Below are 25,656 nucleotides of genomic sequence, written 5' to 3'. Positions count from 1 at the left end.
ATTTTGAACCAGTCTGTTGTTCCATGCCCAGTTCTAACTGTTGCTTCTTGACCTGCATACAGGTTTCCCAGGAGACAGGTAAGGTGGTCTGGTATTCCCATCTCCTGAAGAATTTTCCACAGTTTTTTTGTGATCCACACAGTCAAAGGCTTTAACGTAGTCAATGAAGCAGATGCTTTTCTGGAATCCTTTTGCTTTTCCTATGATCAAACAGGTGTTGGCAATATGATCTCTGGTATATCTGCCTTTTCTAAATCCAGTTTGTACCTCTGGAAGTTCTTGGTTCACATACTGTTGAAGCCTAACTTGAAGGACTTTGAGAATTTTCTTGCTAGCATGTGAAATGAGAACAATTGTATGGTAGTTTGAACATTCTTTGGCATTGCCCTTTGAAATTGGAATGAAAACTGACTTTCTCCAGTCCTGTAGCTGCTGCTGAGTTTTCCAAATTTGCTGACATATTGAATGCAGCACTATAACAGCATCATCCTTTAGGATTTGAAATAGCTCAGGTGGAATTCCATCACCTCCACTAGCTTTGTTTGTGGTAATGTTTGCTAAGGCCCACTTGACTTCACACTCTGGGATGTCTGGCTCTAGGTGAGTGACCACATCATCCTGATTATCTGGGCCATTAAGATCTTTTTTTTGTATAGTTTTCTGTATTCTTGCCACCACTTCTTAATCTCTTCTGCTTCTGTTATGTCCTTGCTGTTTCTGTCCTTTATTGTGCCCATCTTTACATGAAATGTACCCTTGGTATCTCCAATTTTCTTGAAGAGATCTCTAGTCTTTCCCATTCTATTGTTTTTCTCTATTTCTTTGTATTGTTCACATAAAAAGGCTTTCTTATCTCTCCTTGCTATTCTTTGGAACTCTGTGTTCAGTTGGGTATGTCTTTCACTTTCTCCTTTGCCTTTCACTTATCTTATTTTCTCAGCCATTTGTGAGGACTCCTCTGACAACCACTTTGTCTTCTTGGATTTCTTTTTATTTTGGATGGTTTGGGTCACTGTCTCCTGTACAATGTTACGAATCTCTGCCCATAGTTCTTCAGGCACTCTGTCTACCAGATCTAATCCTTTGAATCTATTCATCACTTCCACTCTGTAATCATAAGGCATTTGACTTAATGTTCAGTAGCCATAGAGTCAGGCTATGGTGATGGACAGGGAGGCCTGGTGTGCTGCAGTCCATGGGGTCACAAAGAGTCAGACATGACGGAGCTACAGAACTGACTGAACTGGCTGACTGAGCCATAGGGTCTCAAATAACTGGACACAACTGAAGCAGCTTAGCATATACAAACAGAGAGAGACTAGGGAGTAAAGAGAAAGATCAAGGAAATGTGTTTGAGGTATCCTAGGTATACAAGCATGGCATTTTTTGTTTGAGGTCATATTTTATTGGACAAAGGTAAATCATATAGCCCCAAACCAACTGCAAGGGAAGATGGGAAAAGCAATCTTCCTTTGTACTTCAGAAGAGAAAATGGGATTAGGGGACTTTGAGTTAGTCTCTGCTGAACTGTAATTAAAAATGTGTGTGGCAGTCAGATGACCTGAGTTAGAAGCCTTGTTTTCCTTTTCCTTGTTGAGCTAATCATGCAACCTCTTAAAGCCTTACAATCTGTTATGAAAATCAAATGTATTAATTCATGTAAAACTCTTCAAAAACACTTTGCACTTGTTAGCATTCTACTGACTGACTTGTGCACTCCATGAAGTTTGTAGAGTGAAGTTCTAAACCCAGTGCCTCAGCACATAACTGTATTTGGAGCTAGATCTTTAAAGATGTAATTAAATTAAAATGAGACTATTAGGGTGGATCCTAACGATATGAACAGTGTCCTTATATGAAGACATTTCCATGCAGACACACATGGGGGAAGATAATGTAAGACTCGGGGAGAGAAACCTGGAAGATAGCTTTCTGTCATGGTCCTCAGAAAGACCCAGCCTTGCCAGGACCCTGATCTTGGACTTCCAGCCTCCAGGGACCGAGAAAATTGATGTTCGTTGCTTAAGCCACCCAGAATGCCATGCTTTGTTATAGCAGCCCTAGAGAACTAATACAGGCATTATTATGTGTGAGCTATGTATTTCTCTTGGAAAACAGGCCATTTGGTGTATGTAAACTTAACTTTTGCTGTTGTCTTAGTCTCTAAGTTGTGTGACTCTTTTGAGATCCCATAGACTGTAGCCTGCAGGGGTCCTCTGTCCAGGGGATTTTCTCCATCCATGGGAGTGGGTTGCCATTTTCTGCTCCAGGGGATCTTCCTGACCCAAGGATGGAACCCACGTCTCCTGCATTGGCAGATGGATTCTTTACTGCTGAGCCACCTGGGAAGCCCCCAAATTTAACCTTTATGTACAAAATAATTGGGAAATATTAATACTAATCTTTCTAAGAAAACAGATCTCTGATCCTTTCATGAAACTAAAATCTTTCTCTGTTTCAATAAAATCGCAGATATCTGAAGTAGCCAGTTCATACTGTGGAAGATTGATCATTCCCTTCCTCCTGTTGCTGCAGTTGCTACAACAGCCACATTTTATTCCCAATTTGCTCCAATTTGAGTTTGTGCTTTTCCCTGAATCACTGTATGCATTAGAAGCCAGAAAAGACTCTAATTTCCAGTTCAGGAGGCTCAATATCATTTTGTGTCTGTAGCTAAGGCTAAACTTTCAGTTAAGAAATCATCTCTCTTTTCTTCAAATCCTTGAAAATGTCATACATTTTATGTCACAATATTCTGAGGGTGAGGAATTGTTGATGACTTGCTTTCTAAAGTATCTGATAGAAGACAAGGCAAGGCTCTTAAAAGATAACAATAGCAATGTTAACGATCATAGCATCACAGATCTTTAGAATTTAAAGTAATATTGGAAATCAACTAGTTCATCCTGCATTTGACTGATATGGTAACCAAGCCACGAAAATGGTAAATAAATGCCTTGCTTTGTTCTCACAGATGAGCAGAAAACTTAGTTCAGGTCCCTTGACTCTAGGTTCTTGCTCTTTCTATTCAACCACAACATCAATAATGAAAAAGAAATGTATTCTCAGATGAGAGTGAGAATTGACTGGCATGAACCATAGAAATTGTTACACTTTTCCCCCAAAGAAATCAGTTTTAGTTTTGCTCTGCCTTGTGTATGACTGAACATAATTCTTCCATGAGCACAAGTGACCTCTCTCCAAACACTTCAAGAAACGGAAGCAGTGTGGCAGGCAAATGCTGACATCTGTGATTTTTAAACTATCTAATCACTTGCAATGATAAAATGGCTAGCAGACTCCAGCACGGTGACAATGACAGAAAAATAAATATGGTCTTATTACAGACTAGTTCTCAACACTCTGTAAAAAATGATTTTTAACACTCCTACTGCTAGAGTGATGTCAAATTAAGACTCTGATGGTCTGGCCTGAACAGTGACTTCCCATTTCCTTGAACTGTTCAAATCACTTAAGCACATTCATAGACTAACAAAATGCAAAATAATAGTGCCCATTCCTTCAGAAAAGAAAGACATTCATACTCCTGTTACATTCAGAAACAGAAATATGTCAATTTTTTTTCCTTTCCTACAGTAACTCAATTGAAACAAGGAAGCTTTTCAAAATATTATGCTACTTTTAATAAGGAACACGTGGGTGTATGAATCACACACACATACACACACAAAATGCACATTTATATATATATGTATTGATATTTTGAATAAAAGTCCATAGCACCTTCACCCCTTTCTAAGTTGATGTATTCTACCTAAGGATCCTCCTGATTTGAAGAAGCATTTTTTTACTTCTGATGTCTCCTCAGCAAAAAGACTTTCCTGGTATTAAAAGAAATATGAAAATTTGAGTAAGTTACATTTGCCATTCTGATAATTCAGACCTCCTTTATTCTGTGGATACTATCACCTTGAACAGGCAATTTTAAAACGACTTATCCTTCCTTTTCCCTGAGGCTATGGCAGGCTGTGGGGAGTCATCAGGCTTTAAGGAACAGGAGAATAGCATTGACTTTGTCTCCTTCCTACAGCTTCACAGTACTTCTGGGTGTGAAAGAGAGTAAATTGTATGATTCAACCAGGAAGATTTTCTATTTAAAAATGTTTTCTGTGATTTTAAGCTGAGTGGCCTTCAGTGTTTCACTAGAAAAACAAACAAAAACAATATTCCGCTTCTATACGTTTCGACCCATTTTGAAAGGGTGATCTAACTAGATCTATGAAATCGTTACTGAAGTTGTAACCTGAAGCTCTGATCCAGTTCTTTTTCTTTAGAAAGACAGAAGTGTTTGACAAGTGATGAGAACATGATTATTACCCTTATTTACGTGAAATCCTTTGGCAGCACAAAGAACATCTTTCTCACCCGGTGTGACTCTGAGCAGGCAGGTACTTTGCTTGGCAGGAGGAATAATCACGTTGACTGATCTGAACTACAGGTTTAGAAAAATCGATCTCTGGGAAGATGCAGCAGCTCCACCTCAATTCCAGCTCACGTCTTGGAAGAAATAAAGAGGACCGTTTTTCTAACTGGCTTTTCAGAATCTGCACAAGAGCTGAAGAGACATCTATTTAATCATGCTTCCCTGTGTATTAGTTACTTGTCTATTAATGTCACCGACACCAACCACACAGGGACAAGCGGCAAAGCTGTTGTCGGGATACCAGTTAGAGCTGGTTCACACTAAAATTTTATGAAGGCTAAATAAAACTGTCCAAAGTGAGCCCCAACAGGAAAACTTGTCTAGTTTTTCAGATTGTTAGCAGGATGACCTTTCTCCCACCCTTATCTTTGAAGAGAGGGAAGTCAAACTGTGAAAACAGCTTTTTATTTATTTATAATCAGAAAAAAGATGAAAGACCCAGAAAGCCTTTCCCTTTGGTCATCACAAATGTTATCCTGAAGGAAAAAAAGCAAATCTTTTGCTCATTTCATAAGAGGGCAGCATTAACTGTTCCAAGTCTCCTGCTATCTGGAATTCTCTCCACTGGCATGACACTGCCCACCCTGCTCCCCTGTCCTATTTAACACCATTGCATCTTTGAAGATGTAATTCAAAGTACCTATCCTATGTGAAATATTTGTCATATACTACTCCACTCCCCCACCATCCCACAACTCCCAAATCTGACCATTCCTTCTTATTTGTTCAGTTGCTCAGTCTTATCAAACTCTTTGTGACCCCATGGGCTGCAGCACCCCAGACATCTCCTTCCTTCACCATGTCCCAAACTTGCTCAAACTCATGTCCATTGAGTCGGTGATGCCATCCAACCATCTCATCCTCTGTCATCCCCTTCTCTTCCTGCCTTCAATCTTTTCCAGCATCAGGGTCTTTTCAAATGAGTCAGCTCTTCACATCAGGTGGCCAAAGGATTGGAGCTTCAGCTTCAGCATCAGTCCTTCCAATGAATATTCAGGGTTGTTTTCCTTTAGGACTGACTGGTTGGATCTCCTTGCAGTCCAAGGTACTCTCAAGATTCTTCTCCAACACCACAGTTCAAAAGCATCAATTCTTTGATGCTCAGCCTTCTTTATGGTCCAACTCTCACATCTACACATGACTACTGGAAAAATATAGACACTCCTTATACATGTTTTAACCCCAGTTCTTAAACTCACTTCAGAATTCTCCCACTTTAGTAATAATATCATATATTAATACATATATGTGAAATCTACAAAGTTACACAATTGAACCTATTTGCAGGATAGGAATAGAGACACAGACATAGAGAAAGGATATGTGGATGAGGGGGTTGGAGGAGAGAGTGGGACAAATTGGGAGATTAGGATTGACATACATACACTAGTATGGGCGTGCTCAGTTGCTTCAGTCATGTCCAACGCTTGCAACCCTATGGACTGTAGCCCACCAGGACTGTGGCCACCAGGACTGTAGCCACCATGGACTGTCCATGGAATTCTCCAGGCAAGAAGATTGGAGTGGGTTGCTATTTTCTTCTCCAGGGGATCTTCCCAACCCAGGGATCAAACCCAGGTCTCCTGCATTGCAGGCAGATTTTTTACCGCTGAGCCACTGGGAAAGCCTGACATACATACACTACCATGTATAAAATAGATAGCTAGTGGGAAGAGGCTGTATAGCACAGGGAGTTTGGCTCTGTGTTCTGTGGTGGCTTAGTGGAGTGGGATGAGGGGGTGATAGGGAAGCTAAAGAGGGAGGGGCTGTATGTATATATAGCTGATTCACGGTGTTGTACTGCAGAACCTAACACAACATTGTAAAGCAACTATCCTCCAGTAAAACAAAGAAGGTAAGTGTTTTAATGTAAATCACTTAAATGTAAGTGATTTAATGAATCTAGATTCTCATTCCCTCATACATTGTCTGGCACATTATAACTCGGATATGTTACTTGAATACAAAGATTAATGAACAAGAAACACAAGTTTCTCCCTATATGTTTTTTATGCATATGTATATACATACACACAACATACACGGGTACACACACATACATATTGTCTATATTATCATAATCACATATAAACTTATAAAGAGTATTCACTAAGATTTTATGGAAAAAATAAAGCCCATTGGCTATGTTGTTACATCTGTTATGATCTGTTCTGGATTTATTTCTTGCTTTTTCCAGATTTTGCTGGCCCTAGTCACTGCAGTGATTTGGCCCTTGCCCAGTATATTATTTTCATGACCGTCTTCAGTCTTTTCCACTGAGTTCACACAAAGTCACTTGAATGCAGCCCAGATCTATTGATCCTGTTCAGTTGTCTCTGGGGAACCTCCTTGCTTTCCTCTTACAGTCAGAAATGACTACAAGTTCTGTTGTTCTTTACATGTTATTACTCTGCTTCTGAAAAAAATTAAGAAAAATGCCTTCAGTTCCTTAAAGCACACAAGTTTTGGTGTGAAGAGAACTGTTAAAAAGGTTTGCTTGCATGTGTAAGCTATGTCTTTGGAAACTCCAATAGCTTTTTGCTGTTTCTGCACCAACAGTAAATAATTTGGAAAGCAAGAAAAATATCTATCAAGTTCAAATGAAATCTATAATTTCATAAGTAAATATTCAGTAAGCACAGTGATGGCTAAGTAATTTCGTACCTAGACAGTTTAAAAGAAATTTTTTAAAAGATAACCTGGTGTCATTCATCATAATGACTTATTTCTCCATATACAAGCTTTGTGCTTTCTAACTAAATGCACTTACTTGACCCACGTCCCAGATCATTTGTATTAATCCTTTGTCTAGAATAATTCTTAACACATTAAGGACAAAGTTTTTCTACATTTGATAACTGAGGAATACGATTTTTTCTCAAAAATCTTAAATTTCATCCTCACATGTCATTTTCTCAGTTTCCTCACATCCAGCTATGATCTATGGTAACTGATCACTGTGGCATCTTCCTCTGGAAATGTTGCCAAAAGAGTGTCTATGCTTTCAGCTGGTTTCATCAGTTGGGAGAATCTTGAAGAAGAAAGACACAGATTTTAAAAGTAAGTAAACACAAAAATGCCTTCTAGTTATAATTTCTTTAATCCTCTGCTATCCTGAGTTCAACTGGCCTATGAAAAATAATGTTATTTGATATTCTCATCTTTGAAGTTGAGATACCAATGTGAAATTGGATGAGATCAGTGTTTCTGAAATCTGGGATCACTTTGGTATTATTAAAAAACAATTTCAGGTGTCCAACAAAATTGAGAGTAAGCTATAGAAACTGTTTCATATTCATCTTTCTCACACATATGCATAGTCTCCCCCCTTATCAACATTGCTCACCAGAATGGTGCCTACTTACCAATCATGAACTAACATTGACACATCATAATCATCCAAAGTCAAGTAGCCATTAGGATTCATTCTTGATGTTGTATATTCTCTGAGTTTGGACAAATGTATAATGACAAATACCCATCATTATTATATTATACAGAGTATTTTCGCTGACCTAAAAATCCTCTGTACTCTATCTATTCATCTCTCCCCACTCCTTGACCCTAACAACCACTGATCTTCCTTTTAAATATTTTCCTAGCTTTGCCTTTTCTAGAATGTCATACAGTTAGAATCACACAGTACATAACCTTTTCAGATTAGCTTCTTTCACTTAATAATATACATATAGGCTTCCACCTTGTCTTTTTCTGGCTTGATAGCTCATTTCTTTTTAGTAATTAATGATACTCCATTGTCTGGATATACCATAGTTATTTATTTATTCACCTACTGAAGGACATCTTAGTTACTTCCAAACTTGGGCAGTTATGAATGAAGTTCATATGGGTGTTTTGAAAGCAAGATAAACCCTAACTCAACAATGTAGACCACTGTTTCTCAAACAGTTATGTGCACGCAGATTACTTGGAGACCTTTAAAAATGCAAGTCTGGGGTGGAATGAGGCTTGGTTTACAATCTCTGAAATGAATCTGCACTGCACGCCCAGGGCCACAACTTGAATATAAGGATCTTAGGGTCCATTTACAATTCATGAAAAAAAGGTGTCTCATAGTGGGATCAGGCATTTGATGTTTTAAATAAGCTGGACTGGTGCAATGTATTTACCAGTTAGGCAGCTCCCATGGACCAGCATCTGGGACAAATGGAATATATGATCTTTCACTGACTCTGGGGGCTTCCCTTATGAATCAGATGGTAAATAATCTGCCTTCAATGCAGGAATCTCAGGTTTGATCCCTGGTTTGGGAAGATCCTACGGAAAAGGGACTGGCTATGCTGAAGCTGAAACTCCAATACTTTGGCCACCTCATGTGAAGAGTTGACTCACTGGAAAAGACCCTGATCCTGGGAGGGATTGGGGGCAGGAGGAGAAGGGGACGACAGAGGATGAGATGGCCGGATGGCATCACCGACTTGATGGATATGAGTTTGAGTGAACTCCAGGAGTTGGTGATGGACAGGGAAGCCTGGCGTGCTGTGATTCATGGGGTCGCAAAGAGTCGGATACAAATGAACGACTGAACTGAAATGAACTGACTGATCCACTTCAGTATTCTTGCCTGGAGAATTCCATGGACAGAGGAGCAGCCTGGCGGGCTACAGTCCATGGGATCACAAAGAGTCGGACACAACTGAGCGACTAACACACACACACGCACACAGACACACACACACTGACTTTGTTTTTTTGTGATTGAATTTTCTTTGTTTTTATAGAAGCAGCATTCTAACAAGATGCTTTTAATACTATACTTCAACTGCTATGATTATTTTTATGCATCAAAATGAAAATGAGGGACTTATAATTGTTGCCTAAGGTAACTTACATGTAATACTCATTGTTTTTAAAACCAAAAACATGAATAGCAGAAATCAATATGTATGCACTCTTAAGTAAATGTGCTATAGCAATGGGTAGATTGAAATGATTAAGTATCCTTTTCCCTATATAACTGAAATTTTTAAAAATAATTTAAGAAAACACGCTATCACTAGTATGGGAGAATATTCTTATAATTTATTTCTGGTATTATTAATCTCTCATATCTAACATGTTACCATTCTTCAGCTTTTATTACCTAATTTCGATAAGTTTCCCTTCAACTCAGTATCAGAAATTATTAATGAAAGTATTTGAAGGAAAGATAAGCTATATAAAGCTTCATAACTCATTGATAAAAGATTAACTAGGTCAGTAATATAATTTTTCCAAATTAATTACTACTATTAAATATTGTATAAGTATCTAGAAACATTGACTAAAATGTGTATCTGATATACACTCAACATGTGGCAAGCTTAGAATCATGCTTTTTTTACAATCTGAAATAGCTTTTTATTCTTTCATGTCTCTTAGCACATTGAAAGTAAATTATCTGTGCTTTCCCAAAGCTCCATCATCCAGAGTGATTCTGTTTACATATTTAAGTTTATAGTCATTTCCTCTTTTTTTTAAAGAAAATAAACAGCTGTTGATCTCTATTGAATGGTAGTTGTTTTATCTACCTTATTTCATTCAATCACATGAAGTAGATATTATTTTTGCCCTTTTACCAGTGAGAAAACTGAAATTCAGACACATTAGGTCATTTACACTGCTAATAATTAAAATAAATAGGATTTGGACCTCGTTCTATTTGGCTCCAAAACTTCACCTTTTTTCATGACCACTGCTTCATATTGATTCTCTAGTTGTTTTTTTTTTTTTTTTTTTTTTGACCCAGAGGGATGATACGGGGAGGGAGGAGGGAGAACGGTTCAGGATGGGGAACACGTGTATACCTGTGGTGGATTCATGTTGATATATGGCAAAACCAATACAATATTGTAAAGTTAAATAATAATAATAATAAAAAAAAGAATCATGATATTGTAAGCATTCGAAATTGAACCTCTCTCAGTCTCAGAGTGGCTGTTTTCATTAACATGGTCTTTGAAGATGATATGATTGAATGTCAGGCTATAAATCTACTTGGGGAACACACTTAAACCTCATGCTCGCTTCCAGCTCTTTGCAACTCCATGGATTGTACTTCTCCTGGCTTCTCTGTCCATAGGATTTCCCAGGCAGGAATACTGGAGTGGGTTGACATCTTCTCCAGGGGATCTTCCCAACCCAGGGATTGAACCTGCATCTCTTGTGTCTGCTGCATTACAAGCAGATTCTTTGCCACTGAGCCACCTGGGAAGCCCACACTAAAACCTCACTGTGTACTAATTATGTTCAGGACATGTGATTTGTCTTGATCTTTGATGCTGCTACTACATAGATTTGGGGCTTCCCTGGTGGCTCAACGGTAAAGAATCTGCCTCCAATACAGGAGACCTGGGTTCTTTCCCTGGGTCGGGAAGATCCCCTGGAGGAGGGCTTGGCAACCAACACCAGTTTTCTTGCCTGGAGAATCCCATGGACAGAGGAGTATAGCAGGTTACAGTTCGGGGGGTTGCACAGAGTTGAACGTGATTGAAGTGACTAAGCAGTAGCAACACAGACTAACCTGTGTGTACGTGTGTGTGTTTGTGTATGTGTGTGTATGTGTGTGTGTGTGTGTGTGTGTGTGTGGAGGCTACTATATTAATTACATTATATCTATGTTTAATAATCAGTGCTTTTCTCTGTCCCCTGTAATTATTAGGGTCCTTCAGGGAACCAAAATAAAAGCCCAGAAGATTCTTTATACTTTTATACTTTTCTTGATGAAAACCTTCAGAATACATTTATCTAAATAAGAAAGGTTTTATTCAATTTAACTTGTTGGCATTGATTGATCATATCTCGGAGATGTCTGACTGCTAAAGGAATACAAAATTATCTTTTTAGCTCAGATTTTTCAAAGCAATTACAGAGCAGAAGAAAATTTGATCTCTTGGCTTCTGTTATATAAATAGATATTTAAAATCTTGATTATACCCTTTCTACCTCTCAGTTAAAATTGTAATGATGATTTCTGAAACTCTGTCTATTATGATGGTAATGTTAAATGCTTTTAAACTATGTTTAAGATGTTCTATGTTTTAAACAATTAAAATGTTTATTTTTTTCCTATGTATCCTCACTGAATATTAACTCGCATCTCATTAGTGGCCATAAAGACAAAGTAAGCAGAGTAACTTAAAATCTTGGCAAGTTCCAATAATTTTCTTCCTATTCTTAAAAGGTTTCTAATTCCCTCAGCTCATTCTTACATGAATAATAAATGCTCCACACTGTGTCATTCTTTTACAAACTGCACCATTTTCTGTTATACAGAATGCAGCTCTCTTGAACATTCTTAATTTCCCCCCAATTTACACTTACTTTCTAGGTTGATCAGGAGAATTGTTGTTGCTTTTGAGTCACTAAGTCGTGTCCTACTCCTTGTGACCCCGTGGACTACAGCATGCCAGGCTTCCCCGTCCTTTGCTATCTCCCAGAGTTTGCTCAGACTTATGTCCTATTGATTCAGTGATGCCATCCAAACATATCATTCTCTGTCGACCCTTCCGTATATAGGAAATAACTGGAGAATCTGTTAAGAAGAGAGATTTGTGACAACATAGGAAAATGATGTAAAACACGCATGCACAAAAAATCTTGATCTTCAGAGAAGATCTATGAGATCATAAACATGCTTATACTTAGAATGGGTTAGATAAGCAGCAGAAACACTGAAGTATTAAATGCATACTAAAATAAGGAAGGAGAGGGCAACCTCTTTTTAAGGAAATGATTTGCCTTGAAATGTGCAACATTTCTTGAAACATGAAAAATACCTTCTATGCTCTTTGTAAGCTTTAAATATTTTCTGAACTTTGCATAGTTAGAAATAGCAAATAATTCATGAGGGAGAGATGAAGGATGGCGACATCCATAAGGATGTGTCCAGAGCCCCCTAGTTCTGGCCCAGTGTGGATCTTCTCCTGGGTGTACATCAGAGTCAAGTATATTTGTTTCCAGTTTCTGACCCATAGTACTTATTTCTTGTCAGTTTTTGTTTTCCCATTACTTTGAGTTCTAATTCATTAATGGCTGCAAATGTTTTCCTTTTCTCAAAAATGATTTACAAAATTATGGCTGTGGAATTCTACAGCACCCACTCTCTCTAAATTGGATGTTGTTGATCGATAACAATAAGCAATTATTCCTCACACTGGGCTGTTGGTAGGCATGATTTTTAAATCTCCTTTGGCGTGAAGAAAATTTACTGGCTTTGAGTCTAAATTAAAAAATAATTGCTGATGTGTGCAGTGACTTCACTTGCTGATTCCCCTGTGACAACATTTAATTGCCCTCCATCAATGGTGGTACAGAATACAAAGCTATAATCACTGATGGAAATTGTATGGGGGATGGAAAATTATTAAAATCATATACACTTAATATGCATGTAGAAATAATATAAGTGAACAGACTCTTAAAGTGTACTCTATAGAGAATTAGAAGATTATTTCTAAGCCAGTGAAAAATCAATGTCAATAACATTTAGGCAATGTGGAAAGGAGCTCCAAATTTCAGAGAGTAGTTGATATATATCTCAAGAATTTTAGAAATGTTTTAATAAAGAGAACATGAAACAGAGAAATTGGTGTGATACTCAAAAACAAATATTTATAAAGTAATGATGGTGTGATACTGGTTAGCCTCATCTTGGAGCACAGGAAATCAGATATTTGACTCATATTTCTACTACTCAGGCAAGAGATAGTAGAAGAGTCAAACTTTAAAGCGCAAGATACAATGTAAAGAGCCTTTGGGAAAAACACTTGTCTGGAGTAACAGACAAACTTGGAAAACTAAATTATTCTTGATGCAATTTTATTTATTCTTAAGACAATTTTTTGTTTGTTTGTTTTGCAGGGTGGAAGAGAAAGGAAAAGTGGTAGATAGCTTTGCACAGCTAGGTGTGCAATTGCTAGATATGACAAAAGGCAGATATGAAAAATGACTAGCATTAGTTCTGTCAAGATAAAAGGATGATATAAAATACCTTAAGAAAGGAGCATTTTAGGTGACATTGTCTACCATTTCTGTGATATTGTGTTATTGAATATTAATTATGTGTTGGTAAAGTGACAGGCATCAACTCTGCTTACCTGAAAACTGTCCTGGTAAGTAGACATGTTATTTTCACTTTACAGGTAAGAAAACTAAAGCTTAGCTGTGATATGTAGACCCCTCTCTATGGCACTAGAGCAATTTCTGGATCAGGTCTTCCTGATGCTGAATCTTTGCACTTGACTATGCTATCTCATTAATGAGAAGAGAGTGGTCATGGAAAATCTACACCTAAAGTCAATGCATTAAATTCAAATACAAGTCAATGTAAAAATGCATCTAGTCATTCCAACACTGCCTGGGATTTGCTGAATGTAATTGTTTTAAGTATGAAATAAAAGAAAAATGACTCATTTCTCTGATTGATGTGTTTAAAAAGCCCGTTTAATGACCATTTGAAATATATAATCTTAACATTTTAATAACCCATTTGAAATTAAGATATGTAAGTACATCCTAATGCCCGATGACTACAAAAGAACAAGCACAGTTTGATAAAGTATCACCACTACATGAATTTTATAATCCAATACTTTACAAATTAGTTTTGGAGGTTCTGAGGAAGAATGGCTCTCAGAATTTCCAAAGAAATTTAGAGATTGGAAACAGACCACTTGGAATTCACTTATGAAAATAATCATGCTAGCTGTCAGCAGGCCTGACTTTAAAAAATTCCTAAGTGTCTCTTTGGTGTACATTGGAATACACAATCATCCACATGAACCCCAATAAACTCAATTCTAGGTTGCTTAGGGCTTGATTAGTTAGGTTATGTTTTCCAATCTCTATCTGCTCCTAAGAGATCGTATATCTTCTAAAATTCTCAATTCACAGTGGGTTTGTAATTTAAAAATTAAGTTGCAAATTGCAGTTTGCAATTGGGTTGTAGGGTTGTAAATAATAACAAGACCTTTTTAATTATCAGGTTCTCATACTCGAATTTAAAAAGGTTGATTTCAAAACTTGCCCTGAGATTTAAAAATGCATGGCGATTTCTTTATCTGTACTGTCTGAGTAATAAAAGCACATCTGTGGTCCTTGCTCTGAGAAAATGAGATAACTTTTTTTTTCTAAAAGGTTTTGAACATTATTAGTCTAATACTTTTCCTCCCCTACCCACCCCTGATCCAGGCCATGTCTTATTTATTTTCCTATCTCTTATCATCATCTCTTTGTAGATCACATTTTTCCTATTATAAACTGTACTTCAGATATGTTAAGCAATAGTACATGTTAAAATAATATATGATAAATAAATGAAGAACAAATAAATGAACATGCCTCCCAGACTCTGGAATCTACTTTTTATTAGGCTGAACATGAAGGCAGAAACACTGTGGCTTACCAATCTTTCATGAATTCAGTCTCTGTGCCCTTGGATTCTTAGTGATTAAATAATATATATACATTTTAGAAATCACTTGTGTTCTCACTTCGACTTAAAAAATAAATGTTATTATCTTGGATTTCACATAGTCCCTTAATGTAGCCCTATCTGTACCCACTGTATCTACTTATAATTAATTGATAGTACATATTATTCTTTTTTTTTAAATTTTATTTTATTTTTAAACTTTATAATATTGTATTGGTTTTGCCAAATATCGAAATGAATCCGCCACAGGTATATATGTGTTCCCCATCCTGAACCACCCTCCCTCCTCCCTCCCCATACCATCCCTCTGGGTCATCCTACTGCACCAGCCCCAAGCATCCAGTATCGTGCATCGAACCTGGACTGGCGACTCGTTTCATACATGATATTATACATGTTTCAATGCCATTCTCCCAAATCTTCCCACCCTCTCCCTCTCCAACAGAGTCCATAAGACTGTTCTATACATCAGTGTCTCTTTTGCTGTCTTGTATACAGGGTTATTGTTACCATCTTTCTAAATTCCATATATATGTGTTAGTATACTTTTTGGTGTTTTTCTTTCTGGCTTACTTCACTCTGTATAATAGGCTCCAGTTTCATCCACCTCATTAGAACTGATTCAAATGAATTCTTTTTAATGGCTGAGTAATACTCCATTGTGTATATGTACCACAGCTTTCTGATCCATTCATCTGCTGATGGACATCTAGGTTGCTTCCATGTCCTGGCTATTATAAACAGTGCTGCGATGAACATTGGGGTACTCGTATCTCTTTCCCTTCTGGTTTCCTCAGTGTGTATGCCCAGCAGTGGGATTACAGGATCATAAGGCAGTTCTATTTCCAGTTTTTTAAGGAATCTCCACACTGTTCTCCATAGCAGCTGTACTAGTTTGCATTCCCACCAACAGTGTAAGAGGGTTCCCTTTTCTCCACACCCTCTCCAGCATTTATTGCTTGTAGACTTTTGGATCACAGCTATTCTGACTGGCGTGAAATGGTACCTCATAGTGGTTTTGATTTGCATTTCTCTGATAATGAGTGATGTTGAGCATCTTTTCATGTGTTTGTTAGCCATCTGTATGTCTTCTTTGGAGAAATGTCTATTTAGTTCTTTGGCCCATTTTTTGATTGGGTCATTTATTTTTCTGGAATTGAGCTGTAGGACTTGCTTGTATATTTTTGAGATTAGTTGTTTGTCAGTTGCTTCATTTGCTATTATTTTCTCCCATTCTGAAGGCTGTCTTTTCACCTTGCTAGTAGTTTCCTTTGTTGTGCAGAAGCTTTTAAGTTTAATTAGGTCCCATTTGTTTATTTTTGCTTTTATTTCCAATATTCTGGGAGGTGGATCATAGAGGATCCTGCTGTGATTTATGTCGGAAAGTGTTTTGCCTATGTTCTCCTCTAGGAGTTTTATAGTTTCTGGTCTTACATTTAGATCTTTAATCCATTTTGAGTTTATTTTTGTGTATGGTGTTAGAAAGTGTTCTAGTTTCATTCTTTTACAAGTGGTTGACCAGTTTTCCCAGCACCACTTGTTAAAGACATTGTCTTTAATCCATTGTATATTCTTGCCTCCTTTGTCAAAGATAAGGTGTCCATATGTATGTGGATTTATCTCTGGGCTTTCTATTTTGTTCCATTGATCTATATTTCTGTCTTTGTGCCAGTACCATACTGTCTTGATGACTGTGGCTTTGTAGTAGAGCCTGAAGTCAGGTAGGTTGATTCCTCCAGTTCCATTCTTCTTTCTCAAGATCGCTTTGGCTATTCGAGTTTTTTTGTATTTCCATACAAATTGTGAAATTATTTGTTCTAGCTCTGTGAAGAATACCATTGGTAGCTTGATAGGGTTTGCATTGAATCTATAAATTGCTTTGGGTAGTATACTCATTTTCATTATATTGATTCTTCCAATCCATGAACATGGTATATTTCTCCATCTATTAGTGTCCTCTTTGATTTCTTTCACCAGTGTTTTATAGTTTTCTATATATAAGTCTTTAGTTTCTTTAGGTAGATATATTCGTAAGTATTTTATTCTTTTTGTTGCAATGGTGAATGGAATTGTTTCCTTAATTTCTCTTTCTATTTTCTCATTATTAGTGTATAGGAATGCAAGGGATTTCTGTGTGTTGATTTTATATCCTGCAACTTTACTATAATCATTGATTAGTTCTAGTAATTTTCTGGTGGAGTCTTTAGGGTTTTCTATGTAGAGGATCATGTCATCTGCAAATAGTGAGTTTTACTTCTTCTTTTCCAATTTGGATTCCTTTTATTTCTTTTTCTGCTCTGATTGCTGTGGCCAAAACTTCCAAAACTATGTTGAATAGTAATGGTGAAAGTGGGCACCCTTGTCTTGTTCCTGACTTTAGAGGAAATGCTTCCAATTTTTCACCATTGAGGATAATGTTTGCTGTGGGTTTGTCATATATAGCTTTTATTATGTTGAGGTATGTTCCTTCTATTCCTGCTTTCTGGAGAGTTTTTATCATAAATGGATGTTGAATTTTGTCAAAGGCTTTCTCTGCATCTATTGAGATAATCATATGGTTTTTATTTTTCAATTTGTTAATGTGATGTATTACATTGATTGATTTGTGGATATTGAAGAATCCTTGCATCCCTGGGATAAAGCCCACTTGGTCATGGTGTATGATCTTTTTAATGTGTTGTTGGATTCTGATTGCTAGAATTTTGTTAAGGATTTTTGCATCTATGTTCATCAGTGATATTAGCCCATAGTTTTCTTTTTTTGTGGGATCTTTGTCAGGTTTTGGTATTAGGGTGATGGTGGCCTCATAGAATGAGTTTGGAAGTTTACCTTCCTCTGCAATTTTCTGGAAGAGTTTGAGTAGGCTAAGCTCTTCTCTAAATTTTTGGTAGAATTCAGCTGTGAAGCCGTCTGGACCTGGGCTTTTGTTTGCTGGAAGATTTCTGATTACAGTTTCAATTTCCGTGCTTGTGATGGGTCTGTTAAGATTTTCTATTTTTTCCTGGTCCAGTTTTTGAAATTTGTACTTTTTAAAGAATTTGTCCATTTCTTCCTTGTTGTCCATTTTATTGGCATATAATTGTTGATAGTAGTCCCTTATGATCCTTTGTACTTCTGTGTTGTCTGTTGTGATCTCTCCATTTTCATTTCTAATTTTATTGATTTGATTTTTCTCCCTTTGTTTCCTGATGAGTCTGGCTAATGGTTTGTCAATTTTATTTATCCTTTCAGAGAACCAGCTTTTGGTTTTGTTGATTTTTGCTATGGTCTCTTTTGTTTCTTTTGCACTTATTTCTGCCCTAATTTTTAAGATTTCTTTCCTTCTGCTAACCCTGGGGTTCTTCATTTCTTCCTTTTCTAGTTGCTTTACATGTAGAGTTAGGTTATTTATTTGACTTCTTTCTTGTTTCCTGAGGTATGCCTGTATTGCTATGAACTTTCCCCTTAGGACTGCTTTTACAGTGTCCCACAGGTTTTGGGTTGTTGTGTTTTCATTTTCATTCCTTTCTATGAAAATTTTGATTTCTTTTTTGATTTCTTCTGTGATTTGTTGGTTATTCAGCAGTGTGTTGTTCAGCCTCCATATGTTGGAATTTTTAATAGTTTTTCTTCTGTAATTGAGATCTAATCTTACTGTATTGTGGTCAGAAAAGATGCTTGGAATGATTTCTATTTTCTTGAATTTACCAAGGCTAGATTTATGGCCCAGGATATGATCTATCCTGGAGAAGGTTCCATGTGTGCTTGAGAAAAAGGTAAAATTCATTGTTTTGGGATGAAATGTCCTATAGATATCAATTAGGTCTAACTGGTCTATTGTATCATTTAAAGTTTGTGTTTCCTTGTTAATTTTCTGTTTAGTTGATCTATCCATAGGTGTGAATGGGGTATTAAAGTCTCCCGCTATTATTGTTATTGTTAATTTCTCCTTTCATACTTGTTAGCATTTGTCTTACATATTGTGGTGCTCCCATGTTGGGTGCATATATATTTATAATTGTTATATCTTCTTCTTGGATTGATCCTTTGATCATTATGTAGTGACCATCTTTGTCTCTTTTCACAGCCTTTGTTTTAAAGTCTATTTTATCTGATATGAGTACTGCTACTCCTGCTTTCTTTTGGTCCCTATTTGCATGGAAAATCTTTTTCCATCCCTACACTTTCAGTCTGTATGTGTCCCCTGTTTTGAGATGGGTATCTTGTAGACTACATATGTAGGGGTCTTGTTTTTGTATCCATTCAGCCAGTCTTTGTCTTTTGGTTGGGGCATTCAACCCATTTACGTTTAAGGTAATTACTGATAAGTATGATCCCGTTGCCATTTACATTATTGTTTTGGGTTCGAATTTATACACCGTTTTTGTGTTTTCTGTCTAAAGAATATCCTTTAGTATTTGTTGGAGAGCTGGTTTGGTGGTGCTGAATTCTCTCAGCTTTTGCTTGTCTGTAAAGCTTTTGATTTCTCCTTCATAGTTGAATGAGATCCTTGCTGGGTACACTAATCTGGGCTGTAGGTTATTTTCTTTCATCACTTTAAGTACGTCTTGCCATTCCCTGCTGGCTTGAAGAGTTTTTATTGAAAGATCAGCTGTTATCCTTATGGGAATTCCCTTGTGTGTTATTTGTTGTTTTTCCCTTGCTGCTTTTAATATTTGTTCTTTGTATTTGATCTTTGTTAATTTGATTAATATGTGTCTTGGGGTCTTTCACCTTGGGTTTATCCTGTTTGGGACTCTCTGGGTTTCTTGGACTTGGGTGATTATTTCCTTCCCCAGTTTAGGGAAGTTTTCAACTATTATCTCCTCAAGTATTTTCTCTTGGTCTTTCTTTTTGTCTTCTTCTTCTGGGACCCCTATGATTCGAATGTTGTAGTGTTTAATATTGTCCTGGAGGTCTCTGAGATTGTTCTCATTTCTTTTAATTCGTTTTTCTTTTTTCCTCTCTGATTCATTTATTTCTACCATTCTATCTTCTAATTCACTAATCCTATCTTCTGCCTCTGTTATTCTACTATTTGTTGCCTCTAGAGTGTTTTTAATTTCACTTATTGCATTATTCATTATATATTGACTCTTTTTTATTTCTTCTAGGTCCTTGTTAAACCTTTCTTGCATCTTCTCAATCCTTGTCTCCAGGCTATTTATCTGTGATTCGATTTTGATTTCAAGATTTTGGATCAATTTCACTATCATTATTTGGAATTCTTTATCAGGTAGATTCCCTATCTCTTCCTCTTTTGTTTGGTTTGGTGGGCATTTATCCTGTTCCTTTATCTGCTGGGTGTTCCTCTGTCTCTTCATCTTGTTTAAATTGCTGAGTTTGGGGTGTCCCTTCTGTATTCTGGCAGTTTGTGGAGTTCTCTTTATTGTGGTGTTTCCTCACTGTGTGTGGGTTTGTACAGGTGGCTTGTCAAGGCTTCTTGGTTAGGGAAGCTTGTGTCGGTGTTCTGGTGGGTGGAGCTGTATTTCTTCTCTCTGGAGTGCAATGAAGTGTTCAGTAATGAGTTATGAGATATCTATGGTTTTGGGGTGACTTTGGGCAGCCTGTATCTTGGAGCTCAGGGCTGTGTTCCTTTGTTGCTGGAGAATTTGTTTGGTATGTCTTGCCCTGGAACTTGTTGGCCCTTGTGTGGTGCTTAGTTTCAGTGTAGGTATGGAGGCATTTGATGAGCTCCTGTCAATTAATGTTCCTGGGAGTCAGGAGTTCCCTGGAGTCAGGGTTTGGACTTAAGCCTCCTGCTTCCAGTTATCGGTCTTATTTTTACAGTAGTTTCAAAACTTCTCCTATACAGCACCAGTGATAAAACATCGACGTTAAAAATGAAAAGTTTCTCCGCCGTGAGGGTCACCCAGAGAGGTTCACAACGTTACATGGAGAAGAGAAGAGGGAGGAGGGAGTTAGAGGTGACCCGGATGAGATGAGGTGGAATCAATAGAGGAGAAGGTGGGCTAGCCAGTAATCACTTCCTTATGTGCACTCCACAACTGGACCGCTCAGAGATGATCACGGAGTTATACAGAGAAGAGAAGAAGGAGGAAGGAGGCAGAGGTGGCCAGGAGGATAAAAGGGGGGAATGAAAAGGAGGGAGACAGATCCAGCCAGTAATCAGTTCCCTAAGTGTTCTCCACCATCTGGAACACACAGAAATTCACAGAGTTGGGTAGAGTAGAGAGGGGTTAGGGAGGAGACACAGGCGACCTGGTGGAGAAAAAGGAGAGTCCAAAAGGAGAGAGAGCAGTCAAGCCAGTAATCTCACTCCCTAGTGAAAAATGGGTACTGAAGATTGGGTTCTTAAAGGTACAAAATGGGTAACAAATACATAAAAGCAAAAATTAAAAATCTAGAGTAGAGTTTGGAATTTAAAAAATACAATGTTAAAAAAAAAGAAGAAAAAGAAAGAGAGAAAAAAACAAACAAACAAAAACAAAGTCGCAAAAATTATAAAGAAAATATAGGTACAAAATTGATAACAAATACCAAAAAGCATAAATTAAAAATCTAGAGTTGAGTTTGGAATTTCAGGTATACAATGTTATATGAAAGAAGAAGAGAAAGAAAGAGAGAAAAAAAAAAGTCACAAAAATTAAAAAAAAAAAAAAATATATATATATAGGTACAAAATTGATAATAAATACCAAAAAGCTAAAATTAAAAATCTAGAGTAGAGTTTGGAATTTAAAAAATACAATGTTAAAGAAAAGAAGGGAAAAAAAAAGTCAAAAAATTATAAAAAAAAAAAATATATATATATATATGAAGTTTGCTTTAAAAAAAAATAAGGTCTTTTTTTTCTTTTTTTTTCCAAAGTAATAGTAGGTTATAAAAGTGAAAATTAAAGGAATAATAGAGGACTTAAATTTTTTTTTAATTAAAAAAAAAGAAAGAATGATTGTAAAAATAGTAAAAATATATCTAGGACTTTCTCTGGTTTTGTTGTCGGTATTGTGGGTTCAGTTCATTTTCAGCTAGTTCCTTGGTCTGACTTATGTTTCTCAAGATCTATAGGCCCCTTCCTATGTAGTCGGTACTAACCACAGGGTTTTAATCTATTGCCTGTAGCTTCCAAGGCAGTTCCCTCTGTTATAGCTTCTTTTGTTTGCTGGTCTCTTCAGTGTCTGGTTTCCACCCTGACACAAAGGGGATGGTGGAGGACACTTTTTTTTTTTTTTTTTAGGCTCACTTGTTCAGTCACGCTGTGGCGAGGTAGGGATGCTGCAAACAAATAACACTGGCGTGTGCTCGCAGTGCCTCAGCCACACTGGGCCTGCCCCCGCTCATGGCGCGTGTAGCCTCCCTGCCCACACTGCTCGGGCTCTAGGTTGTTCCACTGGGAACCATCCGTGGCCGGCCCTGGGCTGCTTGCACCTCCCAGGTCCAAGCCGCTCAGGTTCAGGCACTCGGGTAGTACTCAGAGGTGCAGACTCGGTTGGGCCTGCGTTTTGTGCCCTTCCCAGGTCCGAGCAGCTCAGGTGATGAGGTGTTTGGCGAGCGCAATTGCTGCGACCTATCGCCTCCCTGCCGCTCAGTTATCTAGGTGTACAACCGGCGCACCTTCTCAGGCGGATGTTGACCGTCCAGACCCCCCAGAAATCTTAGTTAGCAAAGAAGCCTGCTTACAGTTTTATAGATAATGTTTCTCTGGGGCTGCGATTGCCCCCTTCCGGCTCTGGCTGCCTGTCACCGGAGGGGAATGGTCTGCAGCCGGCTATCTCCGTTCAGTCCTTTGTTCCGTGCACGGGCCTGGCGGTGTCTTAGGTTAGGGCTGGCTTTTCACGTGATAGATATCCCACAGTCTGGTTTGCTAGCCCAAATTATTTCGCTCAGATAGCGCTCGGGGTATTCAGGCCAGATGCTTACTCTAAGCGATGCAGCCTGCGCCGAGCCTCCCTGCCCAGCCCCCGCTTGCTAATGGCATGTGCAGGCGTCTGCGCTGCTTCTCTGCTAGGGGAGTTACCATAGGGCTCATAATCTGTGGGTTTTAATTGTTTACTTATTTTTCCTCCCTGTTATGTTGCCCTCTGTGCTTCCAAGGCTCCACACAAATTTGGCAGTGAGAAGGTTTCCTGGTGTTTGGAAACTTCTCTCTTTTTAAGACTCCCTTCCCGGGACGGAACTCTGTCCCTCCCTCTTTTGTCTCTTTTTTTGTCTTTTATATTTTTTTCCTACCTCCTTTCGAAGACTTGTGTTGCTTTTCTGGGTGCCTGATGTCCTCTGCTGGCATTCAGAAGTTGTTTTGTGGAATTTACTCGGCGTTTAAATGTTCTTTTGATGAATTTGTGGGGGAGAAAGGGTTCTCCCCGTCCTACTCCTCCGCCATCTTAGCTCCTCCTCCCAGTACATATTATTCTTAAGTAACTCAACTAAGAATAAATAATTCCTCCACCAAGATCACATACATAAAATAGATCTAGAAGTATATCCTTTTCCCTCTTTGCAGCTGTCATGAAAATTTTCAATGCATCTTCTGAAAGTGCAGCTGAAGTGCTAGCTTAGAGACGAGACCTTGGAATGATGGGGCATCATCCTTTATAATGGAAAGTGAAGATTAAATCAATACCCACTGTGGTTATGCAATGTCCCCTATATGGTCTGAGAATAAAAGAATAGCATTAGGAAAGCCTGTTTGTCTTTGCTCTTAGTGATCCACTTGGGGAATTTGTGCCTTCTCTCTCATCTCAAGTTCCACATGTCTAGATGGTCTAGTTTACAGACGGGTAAGATTTCCACCAGAAAACACAGCAAGAGGCCCATTATACTTCAAGTCATTACTATTCTTGGGTCCCTTTTGCAAATTTCCAAGAGACCATCCACCAAGCAAAAAAGTCATCTTTCTGTTAGGGGTAATACACTTGTTATCCAAAGGAGGTCTATTGCTGCTTTTGCACAAGTGGCCTGGTAAGAAAATATTTCACACTCAAGTGATCCACTGGAGAGGCTCTGGTCCTTCCTCGCCATATTCTGAAGATAAAAAAGACAAGAACAGCAGCCTTAGCCTGAGAAGGGCATTGTGACAACATCTCAGCCTTCACAGAGATGGTGCTCAGGCCACCCTACCAGGTAAGTCGCCGAGACCCAAAGAGGAACTAGCTGAGAATGAGGGGAAGCTAGAATGAGTAGTAGAGGAGAAAAGTAATGAGCACTCATTTGCAATCTTGGTGTGTTACTGTGCTGAGGTTGGAGGTTGTCACTCTAACTTTTCTCTTGAACATTTATCTATGAAAAGAGACCAGTCAAAATCCTTGAGAAGCTGTGCAGATTCATTATATGAAATGATTTGATCCAGGCAGTGCAAGAGATAAACTGCTTGTGGTACTGCTGTTGTTATTCACTTGCCTAGTCATGTCCGACTCTTTGCAACCCCACCGACTGCAGCATACCAGTCTTCCTGCCCTTCACCATCTCCTGGAGCTTGCTGAAACTCACGTTCAATAAGTCAGTGATGCCATCCAGCCACCTCATCCTCTGCCCTCCCCTTCTCCTCCTGCCTTCAATCTTTCCCAGCATCAGGGCCTTTTCTAATGAGTCAGCTCTTCACATCAGGTGGCCAAAGATTGGAGCTTCAGTTTCAGCATCAGTCCTTCCAGTGAATATTCAAGATTGATTTCCTTTAGGATTGACTGTTTGGATCTCTCCTTGCTGTCCAAGGGACTCTCTAGAGTCTTCTCCAACACCACAGTCCAAAAGCATCAATTCTTTGATGCTCAGCCTTCTTTATGGTCCAACTCTCATATCCGTACATGACTACTGGAAAAACCGTAGATTTGACTAGACCAGGAGTATGTCAAGGCTGTATATTGTCACCCTGCTTATTTAACTTATATGCAGAGTACATCATGAGAAACACTGAGCTGGAGGAAGCACAAGCTGGAATCAAGATTTCCAGGAGAAATATCAATAACCTCAGTATGCAGATGACACCACCCTTATGGCAGAAAGTGAAGAGGAACTAAAAAGCCTCTTAATGAAAGTGAAAGTGGAAAGTGAAAAAGTTGGCTTAAAGCCCAACATTCAGAAAACTAAGATCATGGCATCTGGTCCTATTACTTCATGGGAAATAAATGGGGAAACAGTGGAAACCGTGTCAGACTTTATTTTTCTGGGTTCCAAAATCACTGCAGATGGTGATTGCAGCCATGAAATTAAAAGATGCTTACTCCTTCCTTGGAAGGAAAGTTATGACCAACCTAGATAGCATATTCAAAAGCAGAGACATTACTTTGCCAACAAAGGTTCGTCTAGTCAAGGCTATGGTTTTTCCAGTGGTCATGTATGGATGTGAGAGTTGGACTGTGAAGAAGGCTGAGTGCTGAAGAATTGATGCTTCTGAACTGTGGTGTTGGAGAAGACTCTTGAGAGTCCCTTGGACTGCAAGGAGATCCAACCAGTCCATCCTAAAGGAGATCAGTCCTGAGTGTTCATTGGAAGGACTGATGCTAAAGCTGAAACTCCAGTACTTTGGCCTGGAGTTGACTCATTGGAAAAGACCCTGATTCTGGGAGGGATTGGGGGCAGGAGGAGAAGGGGACGACAGAGGATGAGATGGCTGGATGGCATCACTGACTCGATGGACATGAGTTTGAGTGAACTCTGGAGCTGGTGATGGACAGGGAGGCCTGGCATGCTGTGATTCATGGGGTCGCAAAGAGTTGGACATGACTGAGTGACTGAACTGAACCGAACTGCACTGAAGAGCTCCCTCTCAGGAATGACTCTTTCTCTAAGCTGCTGGCAGACGGTTTTCAGTGCTATGTCTCTCGTGTGACATTCAGCTAAA

Source organism: Bos indicus, chromosome 9 (genome assembly GCF_029378745.1).
Source record: "Bos indicus isolate NIAB-ARS_2022 breed Sahiwal x Tharparkar chromosome 9, NIAB-ARS_B.indTharparkar_mat_pri_1.0, whole genome shotgun sequence".
NCBI classification, from domain to species: domain Eukaryota; kingdom Metazoa; phylum Chordata; class Mammalia; order Artiodactyla; family Bovidae; genus Bos; species Bos indicus.
Note: the sequence above shows the minus strand (reverse complement) of the source record.